General features: G+C 42.2%; 1 protein-coding gene across 5 annotated transcripts in view; it reads left to right on the forward strand.

The window, feature by feature from the left end:
• Nucleotides 1–1,124: 1,124 nt before the first annotated feature.
• Nucleotides 1,125–20,145, forward strand: part of LOC147014431 (forkhead box protein P2-like) — a 715,070-nt gene continuing 696,049 nt past the window's right edge. For 3 of the 5 annotated variants that reach the window (XM_085852376.1, XM_085852371.1, XM_085852374.1), the window contains exon 1: nt 1,125–1,532. The gene's annotated coding sequence lies outside the window, so the exon portion shown is untranslated. The remainder of the gene's footprint in view (nt 1,533–20,145) is intronic. The other 2 variants (XM_085852372.1, XM_085852375.1) reach the window with 1 other exon arrangement.

Consider the following 20,145-nt stretch of genomic DNA (forward strand, 5'->3'; position numbering starts at 1 on the left):
ATATATATGTATGTTGGACAAATAATACCAGAGAAGATGCTTACATTAGTTACATTTCAATAAGTTACTTGGAAGACAGTTAATAGTACTGCAACATTATATCCTTGGCCTGATCTACAGTGGATTGAAATGTGTATAATTTTTTTTTTAAGACTACTACAACTCCAACTATTGTAAGACCCTCTAATTTTATAATCGCCCCATTTATTCTCACTTTATTTTGGGGTTGGTGAGGGAGAACTTTTTTCCCAAGTCTTTCACAAACCGACTGCCCTGACCTGACTGACATTCGACTGAAGGTGATTTGGGCAGAAATTTGTAATTTTGTTCCGGGCGTTGGTGATAAGTCACCTCCTCTTCATGATAGACACCATTGTATCTGTAACACCCACCAACTAATTCTGTCAAATGGGCCTCCCAGCGCACCATCCATCAGGGGGACGGTGCACTTTGTGATGCAACACCTTGCATGCAAAGCACCAATCCTTCACGGTTGCGAGTTGAACTCAGACTAGACATTTCGCAGATAAGTGTGATACCTTTTATACCATGTTGTCAGCCTGACTGTGACTGTGAATCATTATTGTGGAAGACGATTTTGTGACGGTCCACTTAATTGCATTACGTATAATTCCACTCGATGGCGCTAAAGAGCTGTGCACAATCACAAAGACATCGCAAGAAGATGATCGCCGTGTGGATCAAAGTTGGTTCCAAACAAGTTTCCACGGAGACCCCAGCATGCTCTTTGAGAGCCCTTCAGGCTCTCGTATGAAGGAAGAAGCACCAGGTGCACACAAAGTGAAATGACTGCAGAGCTTTTTTTTGTCGGTACATGCAAGTTAAGGCCGACAACAGCAACAATGTCAACATCACTCTACAGTGGTGGTGCACATGGCAGGAACATGCAGGGCGTCAAGAATGATCAGGAGACGATGGGTGAAGTTTCACCTTATCGCCTCTGGAGTTCAGCTTTACAAAGTCAGCAGCGAGTCGTCTTCCGACGGCAAGCACTAAACGCGCCTTTCTCTCTGCGAGTGGGAGGGATGGATGGGATGCTTGGGCCGGGATTTCAAAAAGGAGGAGAGAGAGTTGGGAGAAGGCGGGTTTTTTTGGGGGGGGGAGGCGTTGGTGGTGTTCGGGCCGACGCAAAGGCTCTCAAGTGAAAGGAGAGCGCAGACGGTGGTGGAAACTGTATCACTACCCGCGAGACAGACAACCCGCCGCTAATGTAGCCGAGCACGGAGCTATATGAGCACCGATACAACAATACAAGTTAGTCTTCTTTGCAATTACTTTCCCGCCGTTGGCGCAGCAGGTGGACGTGACGTAAGCGGCGCAGCGCGCTTTAAACGATAACAATACACGGTGCCGCAAGCGAGAGCTCACGGCGGCCACTCCACTGCGCACCCCACGCTCGGATCCATCGCCGCACGACGGAGAGAGACCCTCGCTCTCCTTATTTACCGCCTTTTCTCCCTATTTACCTGCTTATTTTACCGCGCCCGCCTTCCACAGCCCGTCCGGTGGAGGTGAGTTGTGAACGCGTGAGAGGATTTCTCCACCGAGCAAGTTTATTCACACTCGGTGCGCGCGCGCTTTACACTCAACTTTCTCTCGTGTCCGGAGCGAGTGTTGGAGGAGGAGGAGGAGGACGAGGAGGAGGAGGAAAGGGGGGAAGGGTGTTAATCGTCTTTCGTTCTTCCTTTTCATGCTCGTGCTGCCGTGCCTCACTCGCTTTAAGTCACCTTTTGTTCCTGCCAGTGGTCTTGGTGCGAGCGCATCCTCCCCCGACCTCGTTTACTAGTTTGCCAGTTTACTATTAGCGCTTCGAACTGCCGCCATGGCAGAGAATGCGTCCTCCTCACCCGATGGAGGAATTCCAGGGCACCGGCTCGTCGACAAACTGATAGGAAGAGTAAACAGTTTCTGGAGGCACCTCGGAAGGGAAGGAAGCTTGCTTCCCAAATGTCTCACTCACTCTAGGAACTCGTATTTTGGAGACGCGCATGAAATGAAACTTTTTTGGATGTTTCCAAATTCCACGCCCTTCATGCGAGCCCGGTCTTCCTTGCTTTCTTAACCCCCCCCTCCCCTCTTTGCACACCTGAGGAACACACCGACACTGATTCGTACATTAGAGAAAAGTTTTTCCCGAATTTTCTCGAACGCCCATGCCGGGAGTAAACTTTGGAGGATTGTGATGCTCTGGTGACCGGGTTGGACCGTGGACCTGAATGAGTACCCGTCCCAACAAAGCGCACGCTCCCCCGTCTTCTGCTTTGCGCACCTTGGGTTCAGTTCGTAAGAAATCCGTGGGTAACGCAATCGCTCCGTGACCCCAGTTCGTTGTGCCATGCAGGTGCACTTATCAGGGAGAAGTGACACCTGATGCTGCATTTTCTGCCACGAATAAGACCTCATATCGATGTTCGTTATTTCGGTCAAAATTTTTTTCTCTCTCTCTCTCGGATATATAAGCAGTTAACAAGTCAAAGCCAACACCGGCTGCTCATATTGCTGTGCCGAGAAAATTCACTCCGACAGTATAATTTTGCCGGAGATGTAGTCCCAGTGTAGGAGCTCGTCCTGTAGCAGTTTGGTTACTTGGTTGATTGCAATGCATTCGATCGGTTGTTTTGTATAGCGTCCTGTTATTACGATGACTACCCCTGTTTAAGCTCAACACAATTCTCGTTTCTGTGCTACAATGCAATCTGTATCGCATTTCAGTGTTTCGTCACCAAAACAATATCTGAGTGCATAATATGTCACAGGTGATTGAATGGTTGGGTCTCAACAGGTGCAAGCAAGTCGGTCATTTCTTACATAATTCTCCAATTCGTAGCAACTCGACAAACATATCACCAGCGTGACTCGTTGGTTGTTTGTTGTTTTATTTTCCTTTTGTTTCCAACACATTACGTGTTAAGCTGAAGCGCAATATGATGGTATTTCTATTGCAGTTTGATGTTTCAATCGCTTATCTTGAACCTACGTTTATGACGCATGGCCTTTTGTGGTATCCGGTTGGCAGGAGACTTCTTATGTTGGTGAATGTCCTTTGGCTGATAACGCGCATTTTCTGTCCCGGTGATTCTGCTTTGCCGTCGAACCTGAGTCTGACGGGTGTATCTTTGAGATTCACCTGGTACCATTATGAGGGTGAACCGTTTCTCAAAAGACACGCTTCGTGTCATTTAAAGTCATATCTGCCATGTGGAGAGATGTGCCAGAGAGGAAAAGATGGTTAAGATCTGAAGGTGCTATTGCTTTGTCAATAAGCAGATATCACCGTCATTAGCTTTGTTCTATGAAGGATGTTGATCCAGAATGTATCCTTTTTTTGTTCTTCTGAATGAATACGTTGTGGCGAGCTGGAAAAAAGATATCACTGATGACCCTAAATGTACTATATGCGTTCAAAATGTTCTACGAACCAGATACTCACAATAGCGTAAGTCATGCCAAGGTTTATTTTGATTTTTTTCAGTGTGAAATATTTTCTTTTGTAATCTCTTTTTCTTCTATATTTTCTTATTGGCTATGCTATTAGATATTGAAGAATAAACATAACCTAGAGTGTTTGGGACGATTGTTAGTTTCTCGTTCGGAGAACTTTTTGAATGCTCCTCGTGCAAGGATCGGTAAATAATTCCGTAGACTACCATAGAACGAAAGTATGTTGTACAATTCAAATTTGGTTATATTTCAGTGAGTCAAAATGTTTTAAAGGAGTATCACCAAAAGAATGAAAACCTCAGTTAAAATTGTCGTCAAATGTCCTACAATCAATAACACGGTTCACTTATTGTCAGCCAAATTAATTTTTTTAAGTCAGGCATTTAACTGATGACTTCCCATTGAATGAAAGATATAGGGATTAAAAACAAACAAACAAAAAATACAATTACAGTTAAATGGCTTCAACACGTTTATCTTATAACGCAAAATAAATATTTTTGCTGTTGCTCGTTTATACTTCATCATATCGCTGTGATGTAATGTCTTATTAAACATCATCAGGAAGTCATGACAATCGTGAAGAGGTAGCATACTTAACCATTGAGCTGTCTAATCTGGGTTTGACTCCCTACCAAACTATAAACTGTTGGATTGGTGCTTCACAGGTAGGAAAGTTTTTAATGTGGATGTGCACCGTCCCTCGGATGAACGTTAAGCTGGTTGTTCCATCTGCTCGCATTCATCGATGGATATAACATCAAAGTGTAGGCAAGTTATTGCCAGCATTATGAGCTAATTACAAATTATTGCCCTCTTCAGTCAAACATGTTGCCGAGCAATCAGTTCGTGAAAGACTCGGGACAAGTGCAGATACTCTATGAGCTGCTGACCCCAACTTTATATGAGACTTGTCATTATTGTCGTCAGGAAGTCACGCTGTTACAATGGCAGAACTTTAATGATGTTCTCTATATCCAGTCTTCACCTGTGCTTTCAAAAAGGTATCTTGCTCGACTCAAAAGCATAAACCAACCAACTCTAAAATAACTCTCAGCCAACTGTCTTCGGAGTTGTGTACAATTAATAACACTCCTCAAATCCAAAGACTTGTGATTAGTCATAGAGGAACAAACCCATGATAACCTGCACAGTGTATCTGACTTTTAACTTATGCCTCATATATATATATATATATATATATATATATATATATATATATATATATATATATATATATATATATATATATATATATATTTAAAAATGGTCACTTTGAATCAAATTCCTCAAAACGTGAGACAGATAAAGTTGGACATGACAGTTTGATCGAACAATGTCCTCTAATACGACGTGATGAGAAATTTTGTACACCATTGTTCTTCAACCTGCAAGGTGCGCTCCTCGACAGCATCAGTGGCTCCTGCTAACGTCTCGTGTGCTTAAACACCAGGTACATCGACATCTAGGGAGGGTTACCGTACTGCTTTGAAGTACCTGTGGTCGTCCTCATAAACAAGCACAAGCTCTGCCATTGTGCACATTTCTTATGAAATATGCATTTGATTCATTTGGATGCAAGTGCGGAGATTTTAACTTTCCATTCAGACTGTTGCTTAGCCTCTTGTCCCAGACCAATTGTGCCCCTACCCACATTCCATTGCTGGTCACGCTCTATTTGCAGCTGTTTCGATGGTTGTTCCACACTGAAACAATAAGCTGCTATAATGCACTCACTTTCGGCATTTACATTGCTATTGTGAAGGTGTCGAGAATATCATTGCTCCTGTTATTATTATTATAATAATTATTATTATTGCTATGAGCAATTATTGTAATTTCCGTAACTAGTTGTTTAAATCTTTAAAAATAATTTGGAATATTTTCCAAAACTACCACTTCAAAGGCATTTGTGGAAATTGCAGAATTATGTAGCAATCTCTCCGTGCCAGGAAATTGCCAAATTATTCAATGTATGGATTATGGTTTTGTTCCTTTTATTATTGAAAGGAGGCATTACTTTTGGGGCAACCCTTATGTGTGCAAGTACTATGATAATGACAATAATTGTCATTCACAATGTGGAGCATAACCTACTGAAGGATGTTGGTGTTGCTGAAGCATTCTCATGGCAAGACCAAATCACCATGTGTGGTTTGCCGTTGCTTTCCCATCAGTAGTCGGTGCAGGAATTTTTTTGGAATTTTGTGATAACTCAGCCATTTTTTTTGACGCGTGGATCTTTAACATTCACCAGATAATGCTACACTCACCTCTGAGCTGTTTCACCTTGGTTTGAATCCTGACCCAACTATAAACTCTCATTCTGGTGTTTCGCAGGCATGGCGAGGCATTATTGTGTGTGCCGTCCTTCGGATACATGTTAATCTGGGCGTTCAATCTACTGGAATTCGATAGTGGACGTGAAAGATCCCACAGTGTCCTTTGCGAAGAGTAGGCGAGTAATCTCCGGCACCCTGAACAAATTACAAAGTCCTGTGCACTCAATCGAGTATCCTGTGTCGGAGTGGCGACCCATCAAGGATTGAAACTAAGAAACTGCTTCAGGAGAACCGATGCGCTTTATAGCACATTGTACATCATGAGGATGGTGATGATCATGATTATGAGATAATGCTCGCAAACGTAGTCTCCACCAGCTTGGAACCCCAACCAATGGCCAGCACACTCATGAATGTGACCCTCTTCCCATTAAACACCAACATGACAGTTTATAGTCAGTTCAAAAATTGAAGCCACCCTATAGATAGCTTGGAAATGAAGGTGCATGGCCTCCAAGCTTTCTTGTAAGAAAAATAATTTTATATTGATAACAATGATAGAGATAATCATATTGGGCATTTATTGCTTTGTCACAGGCTTGCAAAACAATTTTCTGACATGCTTTGTTTGTCGTGAGCGTGTATTATGAGAAAAGCAATTTAAATATCCCAACATGAAACACAACACATCACAACAAAAGAAAGGCCCATTGTACTTTGTCAAAAAGAGCAGGAAACGCCAGTTGAATGACAATGGTGAACTTGGTGAAAATTTAATAAACCGAATTTATTATATTTAATGCTTACATGTTTTTCCTTTCAATTGCAGTCATGCAGGAAATGAGATGAGATGGAAATGACAAACATGAACTTACAAAGGGGATGTGATGCAAAGAAATATCTTTTGGAAAACCCAAGTAAAGGGGATGATTGTAAAATTAACGGATGAATTATGAGCGTGGCAGAGCATTCCAAATGAGGGTGGATAAAGCGATTATTAAATAAGGAGGGACGAGCTAAGACATTGGGATAACTATTGAGAAATTGCAATGGAATCATTCCCAATTTTTTTTTTCTGTGCATTGAATTTGATTCCAACCCTACCCTCCCACCCCATCCCACCACCCCCCTCGACCTCCCCAAGAGGCATTTGTTCAAATTAAGGCAACCACTCCTGGAAGCCGCTTGGGTGTGTTTAGAAATGGTGGTGATAACCTCTGGGTTGTGGAACAGGAGAGTCGTGGAAGGTGCAGGAAACTTATGAAACTGGACAAGGACAGGTTGGGATGGTGAACTGGAAAAACACAGCCCAGACAGAAATCCATCCAGATGTTTGAAATTCTTTTGTATTGATAGCCCCCCCAAACTACATTTATCAGCGTCGACTCGGCCAGGGAGGTCGGCGATTCAAGCCCCGTCCGAGCTATACCAGAGACTTTAGCAATGGTATTTGCTGCTTCCTTACTTGATTCTCAGCATTCATAAAGGGTAGAACACGGACAAACAACCATAGGTTGGCAATCATAGGGCAGACTGTAATGGGCAGAATGGCCTCATCCATTGAAGTTCCTTGTGAGGGAACTGATATTATTGTTGTTGTTATTATCAGGTCTTCCTGAAAGCAGCATTTTGTTACATCTCTGTTCTATTGACCTGATATCTAAACATTGAGATTGATCCCATATTCTATCCTTCAAGTCTCCTTGAGATTTCCTTTCAATCAGACATGCTCTTTGGTCGCTTTCCACAGTTCAAACGATATGCTTTGTTGGCTGATTTGATCTTCCATAGAACCTATTTCTTCACCCCATGCTGCCAAGTTCTCCAATTAAAGCCTTGAAACAGAATATCTATCGCCATCACCTATTATTGCAATCCAGGTAATAATTATTTCAATCCTCCATAACTACACCTATTCACTCCTCCATAGTCGCTCCTTCGGCATAAGGTATTACGTTCAACAGTTTATTTTTGTATGATATCAATTCATACTTTTTACTCATTCCTGCCATGTTGTTACCAGCATCTCGTTTGTTTATTGATGAAACTCCCACTATTTTCTGTGTAAATATGGATAGCCTATTAAGTGAATGGATGTCTTCGACTTTCACATGGCGTCAATAAGTGATCGATAATCAAATGTGAGGATAGTGACTGCGTCTTCTTCTTGATGACAAACTTGGCCAGAATCTTTTGTTTAAATACATATTTCCGTTTTTTTTGGAAGTCAATAACTATGATATCGTTTTGATGAAGCACGACTTGGCATATGCGTGTAATGAGACGTGTGAGACAATTAACTCGAATGGTACTTCTGTGCTCTGGTACAGGGTCTGTCGGCTTCACATAAATAATGCTTTATGATGTGCCTTTAGGGGCGATTTATTTCCGTATCCTGAAAAACAATATGGCAACAGACAGGAGGGGCAATTAATTACAAGACATTCCCCTCGGAGGACTTCAGTGGATGCCACAGAGAGTGTACGTGGCATGTTACAGTGGCTGGATAATTTGCCATAGAATGTTGTTCATCACTAATGTGCGTTGATCCCAAATTAGTTTTATTTTCACCCTCAGCTTTGAGAGCCTTGATATCAGCAGTGATGGGTTAAAACTTTGGACCATTTCACCAACAGGCAAATGCTACCAGGCTGGCAGGTTGTCGTACCTTGGCAGATCACCATTGCCAAGCTACAAATGTCAAAAAGAAATCTTAAGTTGGGTTACATTAATTATGATTATTAATAACAGGAGGAAATATTATTATTGTTTTTTCCATAATTTCAGGATGGCAAGTTCACCTTTCTGGAAATCTAAGTCATGGTGATGTTGTCATGGTTTTCAGAATGTAACTTGTTTTAACCAAATGCACAACAGGAGTGCAGCAGGAAATGTCCAGGGAAAGCCAACAGGTTCATTGTGAAAGTACTGCCACTTTGAGTGATTGCAGCAAATTAAGTTTAGGAAGAATAATTGCAGTGTATACTTCTGAAATGTTAAATAAATAAAAAGGCATAAAGAACAAACAAATGTACGATTTATTTAATTTATCAATTAAACTCGTATGCCATGGTCATGCCTGGTGGGGTTGTGGCTCGATTATCCTCTACCTGTTTTATGGCCAGTAGAGGCTTGGTCATGGCTTTTGAAAGTGAACACTGACCCTAGTAAGTTATAAAAAGTGGTCTTTTGAAGCTAGAATGAGGCCAGCAATGTATACACTCGCTTCTAATGGACTGAGTGATCTTATGAGCATCCAGTTAGCCCAAGAGCATTATTGTTTGGTGGGAGGTTAAATGCAGAGGCCGTTATCATAAATGGAAAGACGGAGCTTATTGGAAATGGGTGCATGTATATGTATAATTGCAAACCACAAGGGAGCTTTAAGTGCTATGCTCCGAGTCAAATGCTATCTCGTTTGTTTTATATTATTTCCGTAAGAAATGAACGTTGCATATTGTGACCACTTACACTGCAGGCGTATGCTTGGAATATAGCAAAAAGCAAATGGGAGAACAGAGCAAGCCTCAGGCGGAGATATTATCCTGGCATTTATCTTGTAATGGAAGATTAATTCTATGTATTGTGTGATGCCTTTTCGTACACGCTGCTTTGCATTTCTACCTCAAACTTGCAGGAGGCTGAGCTGGGGGGGTCGGGGGGGGGGGAATGAAACCCTTTATTAAGACAAAGTTGTTTCGCTTTGATTTGTAAAACGTGGAACGTTTTCCTACCGCTGTTGAGAAATGTCGATGGAACATCTTCTCGGTTGGTTGTCCCTTTGTTTGAAATTACCTAATTTGTTAAATATTAAAAGCTCATGAAATTTGCTTGTACCAAAGCTAATTCCAGATATCATTAAAATTTAATACAAAAGGTCGACTGAAAATATTTGATATTGTGAGATTTTGAGATAAATTATTCCTGATGTATGGCTAAATGTGCTTGGAAATGACTTGCAGCAAATGTACAATGTGGGAATATAAATTGTAATAACCTTATCAGTAGCAACTAAATAATAAAGCTGACAAATCATAGCGTTGACCAATAATTGTCAATATATTAATTGTGTGGAAAGATTACAGTTTTATGATAAACAGATAATCAGAAAAATACCACATGAAATGAATGAAATAACAACAAATACTTTTTGGCCACTTTACTGTTTGAAGATTGAGTGAGCCACTTTTTGTGCTAACCCTAACAGCTTCAGCATGACATCTCATTGGTTTCTTAACGTAGCACCAGGTCTCTTGAGGAATGTTGGTAAGGTCGATCATTAATTTTGCACACAATCAGTGTAGAAAAGCAGAAAATTGCAATGACCTATTGGTCAATCAAGTTCATCTCAAAGCAACTCAATTGGACTGTCATTCCTGATTTGTGACAGAAAATGTTTGAAGTTCCTGTAATGTCTCTTGAAACATTCTCATGAAACTTTTGCAAAGTGGATGGATGCGTCATTATCCTAAAGTGGCCATCACCCTTAGGTTATATGTGTTGTATTGTTGGTGGACTTCCTGAAAGTGATGCTCAGATTGGATTCATCAATTCAAAAATGATCAAGAGTTTGCTTTGCAGAATAATTAAGTCCCAAGATGGAAACATCCCCCTTACTCAATAATTAAAAGCAAAGGAGTCATGGGACAATGTAATTTGGTATCAACAAATATTCTGCATATATATCTGCCACCGTGACAAACCTGCTTTCACTTTCCCTTTGTCATCACAATTTTTGGAAAGTTTTAATTCCAACTGCACACTACATGAGACGGGGCCTGCACTGACATCATGAACAGTCGTTGGAGCTATGAATTCCTCAGATTTCATATTGGTGACGTCGGCAAGCTTCTCCTTGATCGTCCAAACCTTTTCTTATCTCCTTATTTTTCAAACTAATTTTTGAAACCTGAAACAAAGTGAAGTGGCATCAATAGCCATGCAAAGGCCACAAAGTAAAGCAGGTTTGGAACAAACATGAATGGATACACAATCTCATGTGGATATGCTCTGATTGGTTGGGCTACTCTAGTCTTCCTGCAATCCTGCTTTAATAGTAATTCTGATAAGCCTGGTGTTGGCTTAGTGGTTCGGGTGGCAGCTTGGGATCCTTGGGTCCTGAGTTCAAGCCCTGTTGGCCGCTGAATTAGAATACACCAGGAGGTTGACTCAGCCTGTCATCCTTCAGAAGCGGGCGAAATGAGCACCAGTGTACTGCTGTACTGGTAAGGAGGACACTGCATCAGCGGCATAGCTTCGTCCCAACCAATGATGCAACCAGCAGCCACAGGCTGCAATCGACAGAGAGAGAGAGAGAGAGAGAGTAGTTCTGATTTGACGATCCCCTTGAGAATATATCGTGAGGGTGGGGGGGGGAGGGTGGTAATTTGGTGCATTCATCTTATTAAAATGGTTTTAATGAGATGTTATGTAAAATGGATTTGTCGTTGAGGTGTTTTCGATATAATGAGAGTTGACAAATTTGTGAAAATGAAAAGAATGACTGATAATTGGTTAATGATAAGAATGAAGGTTCAGAGCCAAAATTACTTTTTGTAACTAAAAATACACAACAATGGAGGAAATGATGTAATGTCTTGAACAAATTCAACACAAATAGAGCTGCTCATTGTCGGCCTCGGAACCAAAATGAACCTTTTGTTGAGCCGACAATGCTTGATTATATGATGCTTTTAATTTCTGGAATATGTGGAATGTATATACTTTTGCTAGAAGGGTTCCTTTTAAATTGAGATTTTGCAAAAAAAATAAAATAAACCAATGTCACCCACAGGGTGACCCGTATCTTGCCAAAAGGTGACCACGTGTGACTTCTTTAAGGTCACACTGAGGTGAACAGAGCTGCTATCCACCAGGAGCGACTCCTTGAGGAATATCTGCCTACGAGAGATTCCGATGAGAATCGTTCTACAGAGTAACCATGAAAAATATGCTTTTCCTTCATAACGTCACCAAATGACGTCATAATGTCTCAAGCTTGACATATCTAGAAAGCACTCATCGAGGTGTTCAATTTGAGGTACTACACGATATGGTTCCTAAAACTTGAAAATTTGACCTTGGGGTCAAATATGTTTGACCTTAGGTGCTAACCATGAAGGTCAAGGCCAATCGCCACCAAAAATTAATCAGCTGAGCGGCAGACCATGAACTATATTCCCATGAAGTTTGAAGACGATCCGATCAAAATTACTCAAAAAATAAGGGTTTCGTCGACTCCCCTGATTTGCGACAAAGTGACCTTGACCTTTGACCTTGACCTTCAAAATTTTATATGCTGAAAGGGACCTCTATAGGCCTCTGATATGCAACGTTTCAAAAATTTCCAATGACAACTGTGCTCTGCAGAGTGATTTATACGTGATTACAGACCAAAAAAAACAAACAAACAAACAAAAAAAAAACACATGAAGGTCAAGGCCAATCGCCCCCAAAAATTAATCAGCTGAGCGCCAGACCATGAACTATATTCCCATGAAGTTTGAAGACGATCCGATCAAAATTACTCAAAAAACAAGGGTTTCGTCAACTCCCCTGATTTGTGCCAAAGTGACCTTGACCTTCAAAAATTTGTGCACTGAAAGGGACCTCTTTAGGCCTCTGATATGCGAAGTTACAAAAATTTCCGATGATAACTGTGCTCTGCAGAATTTTTTATACGTGATTACAGACAAACAAACAAAAAAAAAAAATAACATACAAGCTGACTAACATATCTTGCAAAAACTTCCTTTTGGCAAGATAAAAATAAGATACAAGCTGACTAACATATCTTGCAAAAACTTCGTTTTGGCAAGATAATAATAATAATAAAAGAGACATCATTGCAATACCCCAAAAATGAAATTGAGATTTCCAAGATTTATGAAGTTGAGTATAAAGAGTTTTAGTCGCCGCTTTTCCATCGTCATGAGAGACATTCTTTCACTTTCCAGTATTCCTTAACTCGAAGGATATAATTAAGTGTGTATTATAAATCATGCTTGCAGAAGTTTGTGTGTCTCCTTTGTGCATTCATGATAAATATAAGCTTTATATATCTGTTGAAGTGGATTGTGTTTGGATTCTGCAAGCAACGAAAGAAGTATAGGAAATCAAGAATGGGTGATGAGAATAAGCTCTTACTTTAACAGTTTACAGCTATGGTTATAACCCTTATCAGTGGAGAGGATATATATATATATATATATATATATATATATATATATATATATATATATATATATTTATATATATATATATATATATATATATATATATATATATATATATATATATATATATATATATATATATATATATATATATATCTCCTGGTGTTGGCGCAGTGGTTAGGGCAGCGGCTTGGGATCCAAAAGGTCCTGAGTTCAAGCCCCGTTGAGCCACTGAATTAATACACCAGGGGGTTGACTCAGCCTGTCATCCTTCCGAGGTCGGCGAAATGAGTGCCAGTGTACTGGGCCGGTGTATACCCCGGTTAAAATAGGTGTACCATATCCCTGTGTCGTAAGAGGCGACCAGGGTTGCGTCAGGAAGGGCATCTGGCGTAAAACATGTGCCAAATCTCGATGCGGATCATGCGGATGATCCGCTGTGGCCACCCCTAACGGGAGCAGCCGAAAGAAGAAGAAGAAGATATATGTATATTGCATTTGGATCTGTTTGCTTGTTTATTTGTCCTCGCAGAACATGAGTTTTTTTTTCTCTGAAACTGCTTGTCGGACTGAGACAATTTTCACCATCGGAGCAACTGCTCATGTAGAATGTTTTAATGATAATTATGACATCATAGGTCACACGGTATGGGGGAAAAATGGAAAATGAAAGCCATGTTAGAAAAATGGAAAAACTTTGGACCTCTATCTCCGCACCCACACCAGGGAAAAACTGAAACTTGGCACATGGCATGTACTCCTCAAGGGATTTTAATATATTTTTTTAATGATGTCATTGGTGCCTTCATTATGACATCATAATTGCATATGTAGAAAGCTACATCCGATCAGTATGAAAAATTTTGAGGGTCATCTTGGTGTGCACAGAGAAAACTTTTTTATGACATGATCAGTCACGTGGTTTGGCAGTCATATTGTATTTTTTTAAAACGAACCGTCAAAAATCTCCTTCTCTGAAACTGCTGAATAGATTGAGGTGAAACTTTACACCGATGACGGCATATCCATGAGGAACAAAATTTTCACACATCATGTCATTGGTCACATATGATTTGGCAGTCATATTGGATTTACCTTAAAACCTATAAAAATGTTCTCCACAAGGGCTGGACAGATCGAGGGGAAAACAAATGTTCCTCAAGCCTTGGGGATACCAGGGTATTCATGAATAATTAATATGTCACACGGTCTGGCAGCCATATTGTATTGAACGAAAATCTTAAAAAAAATTATTTCTCTTGAACTGCTTCATCAATTTAAGTGAAACTTCAAAATTATGATCGAATGGTGATGCGGAATATGTTTTAAATTTCAAGATGATCGGACACATGGTCTGGCAGCCAGAATTATTTATTTGTTTTTGATCTGGGTTCTGTTTTCATCATAGACTCCTATAGAGAAGGACTGGAACCTCCCATGCTCAGGGTTTGTAACTTGAGTCTGAAGGATTAACTTGAGTCCGGGGCTAATATGACTTCTAGAAGGGCTAGAGACATGATCTCGGGATCCATCTAGGGGTTTTTGAGGACGGCGAGTTCAACAGTGTCATTTTCAACACCACCTGAGGTCATCTTCAAGGTCAAAAGGTCATATCTCAAGGTCAAATTACTGAATTTTGGTATTTTTTGCCTGTTTTTGTGTCTAACTCATAAACGGTGAGAGATGGCTGATTGTAATAAGATGCAAGTGTGTAAAGCTGTCAAACTTTGATATTTATTGTCATATATCGTATTACATAAACATTATATGCATGTCACAACACTATGCCTATTACAACTATGTCTATGTCTATCACAAGTTGGAGAGCTTTTCTTGCCTCCTGAGGCATCCCAAAGCTTTTTCTTTGTCACTTACATTGAGGACATGAGCTTTCAATAGAATGTTAGCTAAAGTAGTACATGCAGCATTACTACTAGCTAAAGGTGCATCTACAGAGGATAACAGCTCAGCAAAATGAAATCGGCAACGCATTTTAGTCTTGTCATACAAATTGTAGGCATTATGTACAAAAAAGACAGTTGACATAGTTGGCACACTCAATCCACCTCTATTCAAATTATCAAGAAACTCAAATGACACCTCTACCATCTTCATCATCAATGATCTCCTCCATACTAGTGCTATCGCCATATTTATTAACAAGGTGTTCGGCCAAATCAACTACTTTATGCTTAAGGGCATCGTCAGACCCCAAGAGATCCTGAGTGTCTTGAGGAGTAATCTCGTCAATGAGTTCACTTCGCTCATCTGGATTTATGGAAGTTGTACAGTTATTGTCGCAATCAATCACATGAGAACTAGATTCGGGCATAATGTCATGCTTAATGAGTGTTTGCAAATTTACAATTTTAGCTGCAGCCATAATGTCAACTACGTCAATGTAGAAGTTTCCACCGCTTCTTTGCCTGGCTTGGCCGAAAAACTTTTCCAAGGCTTCATCTGCAAATATAGCAGGAAGAACGTAGTCAAAGTCTTTCTCTGCCAGAAGCAATTTGGCAGCATCCACATCATTACGTGTGGACACAGTGAAGGCTTCAGCAGTTTGCTGAGTTAGCTTCAGCTTACGACCACCACCTCTTTGCCATGCGCAGGTCGATATAATTTGGCAGGCCTGCTCCAGCCTAGTGAAACTTGTACAGTCTGCTGTCCAAGGCTGTCTGGATTCGTCGCGCAGATGGATAGCTGAGAAACGGTCTTTCACGTTCATCATCTTGAACCACTCACTCATTATCTGGGTGAGGATGATTGTGCCTTTGCTGATGCCCAGTGAATCCTTGAAGGTCTTTAAAGCAGCGACAGTCTTGTCATTGAACACTTGGCATACCAATGGTACGCTCTGGCGTTGAAGGGGCTTGGGGAAAACAGCGGTGTGCGTTAGCTTGGTTAAGCGAATAGGAGTAGCCCGGTCGATCTCATAAACCTTCTGAATATCACTCCAGTAAGCTTTATACTCATTACCATCTACGACAAATGAGAGTGTCTTGCCATCAACAGTAATCCAGTTGTTGCGAACATTTTTGAAGATGTGCACGTAGTCGTACACTAAGAACATAGATTGCTCTTGAATTGACAGCACTTGGCAACTTCCTGGTCCTCCAAGTTTTGAGTAAACACTGCGGTTGGTATTGCAATTGTCACATATCAAAGAAATCGCAGTACCGCCAGCACCAACTACAGCTGATGCAGCTTCGATAAGGAGTTCCTTCAGCTGATTGGCAGTTAGTTTTTTGCAGGGCAAAATGCGTAGAATATAGTGTGGACCACCAAAATGGCAGGCAACTTCAACAACCATAGCATGTGAAGCAAGCATTTAGTGTTCACCACCCGCTGCTGCATTTTGAGCATATCCTACAACATGCCCTCCAGAAAATCGCAATGTTAATCCTTCAAACTCAAGTTACAAACCCTGAGATCATGAAGTTCCAGTCCTTCTCTATAGGAGTCTCTGGTTTTCATTATTTTTTTTGAACAAGGCTCACTTGACTGTGCTTGGATGGGTTTGAGGGTAGAGGTGAAGCAACTGAAACCCGAATCCTATACAGGTTCCTCATGATGACTTCATGTTTTCTTTTTGCTTGTTTGGATTCCTTCTGATGACTCCAATGCTGGACTGACCTATTTGGTCTTCCATTTGATTTGAATTGAATTAATTTTAATCCTATTCTGAATTCAATTGAATAATAAGAAACGTCATGGGTCAGGGTCAAGTGTTCTATCAAAGCGGGATGGCTTGGTACCCGGTCATTACTGCCAGCAGTTATAAAGTGGCAGTTCTAGTTTTTTCCCTTATTAATTTTGCTGACACACCAGTCAGGTCAGGCTACATGAGATCTGTGACTTGCTACAGGTGCTATGTAAACCTGTACTAACCTGTTTCAGGGTTGGGTTGTCAGTGACTAAACCATCTCCCCCACAAGGTTTCCTGGTGAGGAGGGTATATGATATGGAAACCCAGCAGGATGAAAAACAAAAGCTGACAAAGGGCGAGGATCTCCTTATGAGTCAACGGCCATCCATATCTCATGCCAAACTGTGTCTGTGGATGTCCTCTTGCTGTTGGGTTACTTCTTTTATAGGAGGTTGGTGGCAGGATTTGCATTCTGGCCACTGTAAAACCCTTCACTCCATAAAACACAAGAAAAACGCAAAGAAAATTGAAAACCAACTCTGTGAGAGTAACTCCTGTGCAGCTGCCCTGCAAAGGGCAGCTCACTTGATTACAGGATTGGGGAAAAGCCTTTGTGACCCCCCACTCTTTGATGATAGGAGGAAAGCTACGGGGTAACCTTCCCGAGTCAGATTGCGGTAGTGTGTGTCGGGGTGGTACTGAGGTGTTGGTCATCCACCAGACGGCAGTCTCTTTAGTTTAACCTGAGGTGGTCCCTTCGGGTGGGTGCCTGGAATGTCCTATCCCGAAGAGAAGGTGATCACCAGTCTCTCATCATCTGAGCTCAAGCGTTTGAACATCGGTATTGCAGCACTCTCTGAGGTTCGGAGACTGCATAGTGGTGAGATCTTGGTGGGTGGTTACACCGACTATTGGTCTGGTCGCTCTGATGGTTACCATGTCCAAGGGGTTGCTGTAACTGTGTCTATAAATTGATTCCAATGATGATTGAGGTAACACCGGGCAATGAGCATATTATAAGACTAAGGATTCGTCACTCCTTGGGTGTCATTTCCCTGTTCTCTGTATATGCTCCGACTGAGACGAGTGATCTCACCGTGAAGGGCGCATTATATGCCCTGCTCAAGTCTGTGTTTGATCAGTGCCCCAGACGAGATACTCTTCTCGTCTTGGGGGATTTCATTGCATCGACTGGAACTGATAAGGATGGTTATGAGACATGTTTTGGTCCCCATGGGTCTGGAACTGTGACCCAGAATTCCTTGATTTCCTAAGCACCAAGTTCCTTGACTTTGCAATAAGTCATGAACTTAGGGTGGATGATTCATGCTTTCAGTGCCCACAGGCTCATCGTTTCACTTAGTATTACAATGCTGGTGGTGTGGCAAAGGAGATTGACAATGTACTCGTTGATGGTCGCTGGAGGATTATCCAGAAGTGCAGGGTCTACCGGAGTGTTCAGTTCCTCAATACCGACCACAGGCTTGTGGTAGCAACTCTGAAGTTGCAGCTTAAATCCGGGAGAATGCTACCATTCCAGCCTCGGCTGGATGTTGGCAAGCTCAAGGATGAGAGGGTAGCTGAGGAGTTTGCGAACAAGCTGAGTGGAGATTTGGGGGGTCTGAGTGCTTAGGAGAATGCTGAAGAGTTGTGATGCCTTCAAGACCACATTCCTTGATGTTGCTAGTGGATGTCTTGGAACTCACCGTAGGGCGAAGAAGAATTTTGTCTCTCAAGGGACACTGGATACCATTAACCAGAGTCGCTGGGCCAGGCTTAATGTCAGAGCTGAACTGTTTAGGGAGTTGAGGCGTAAAACTGTATGTGCGCTAAGGGTGGACAAGGAGGCCTATGTGTGAGGGGGTAGAGCATCACCTGTGGTCAAGGGATTCTCGTCCTGCTTCCAGGGGAATTCGCGCATTGTGTTCATCCAAGCCCATCCCTTGGTGTACTGCAGTTAGAGCAGAGGGTGGTAGGCTCTTGACAGGAGTCCGAAGTGAAGGCCCTCTGGGCTGGTTACTTTGAGTGGCTGGACCAGGCTGATCCACTCGTCTTTGATTTGGATACGAGGGGTGGTACTATCCTTATTGCTGACCCTCCAATGAACTATGAACTATGAACCACCTTCGTTTGTGGAAACACAGACTGGTGAACTGGTTGAAATGGGGTAAAGCTCCTGGTATTTGTGGCATCCATGCTGAACTTCTCAAGGCTGGTGGAATGTTGTACTCGCGTTGTTACATGCAGTTCTGTGCTCTGCCTGGAACACGGGCATCATCCCAATCAACTGGAAGAGGGACAATGTTGTCCCTCTTTGGAAAGGGAAGGGTGATCGCCAGGACTGCAACAACTACCGAGGGGTGCCACTGTTCTCAGTGCCGGGCAAGGTCGTTGCTCGGATAATTCTTGATAGGGTTCGCCACCATCTGCCTGAGCACCAGCACTCAGAGCAGTCTGGCTCTACTTGTAAGAGGTCAACGATTGACCGTATCCTTGCTCTTCAGGCCCTCACCGAATGCAGACGAGATTTTCAGCAGGGTCTGCCTGCAGCCGATGTTGATCTCACAAAGTGTTCAATTCAGTGAATCAGGATGTCCTCTGGAGATTTCTGGTCTTTATGGGGTGCTACCAAAACTGATCAATCTGAAGTTTGAACTGTACTCTGTTACTGAGAGTGCTGTGAGATTTGGTGATCCCATCTCTGACTTATTTCCAGTTGTTACTGGAGTTCATCAGGGGTGTGTACTAGCCCCCACACTTTTCAGCGCTTGCATGGACTGGGTTTTGGGGAGGATGTCGGAGAGATCAAGCTGCGGTGCATCGTTTGGGAATGTCAAGATCTCTGACCTTGATTTTGCAGATGATGCAGTCATCTTTGTGGAGACTCTGGATATCCATTTGGGGGCCCTCGTGATGCGGAATGATGAGTCGGAGCCGTTGGGATTACAGGTTTCCTGGTTCAAAACTAAGATCCAGGCTTTCAATGACATCTTGGATGCTGCTATCTTGTCTGTAGCTATTTGTGATGAGGATGTTGAGATCACGGGGAGATTAATTTACCTTGGCAGTGATATTCATGTATCTGCTGGCTGTGAACAAGAGGTCAGTAGATGTCTGGGTCGTGCCTGGGGAGTCCTGGATTCACTGGATCATGGGGTGTGACACTGTTGGTACCTGTGCAGGAAGAAGAAAGTCCGAGTCTTCAGGTCGTTGGTGCTTCCAGTCTTGCTCTACGGAAGTGAGACTTGGACTCTGACCAGGGATCTGAGATGGAGACTTAATTCCTTTGGTACCAGGTCTCTTCGGAGAATGCTTGGCTATCGCTGGTTGGACTTTGTGTCCAATGAGCGGTTGCTGAGAGAGACTCGGATGAGATTTGTTACCTGCATAGTCCTTGAGTGTCATTCACGGCTGTATAGAGATGTGGCTCGTTTTCCTGACTCTGTTCCTGCTCACCAGACTCTTAGCGAGAGAGCCTAGTTGGCCAATGGGCCAACCATGTGCCTTGTGGTTGCAGCAGTTTGATCAGCATATCAAGGAGATGGGGATGGGCCAGACTTCTGCCGGGGGGGGTGGG

This window comes from Eptatretus burgeri, chromosome 13 (genome assembly GCF_056783735.1).
Source record: "Eptatretus burgeri isolate ZD-2024b chromosome 13, Ebu_testis_v1, whole genome shotgun sequence".
Lineage (NCBI taxonomy): Eukaryota > Metazoa > Chordata > Myxini > Myxiniformes > Myxinidae > Eptatretus > Eptatretus burgeri.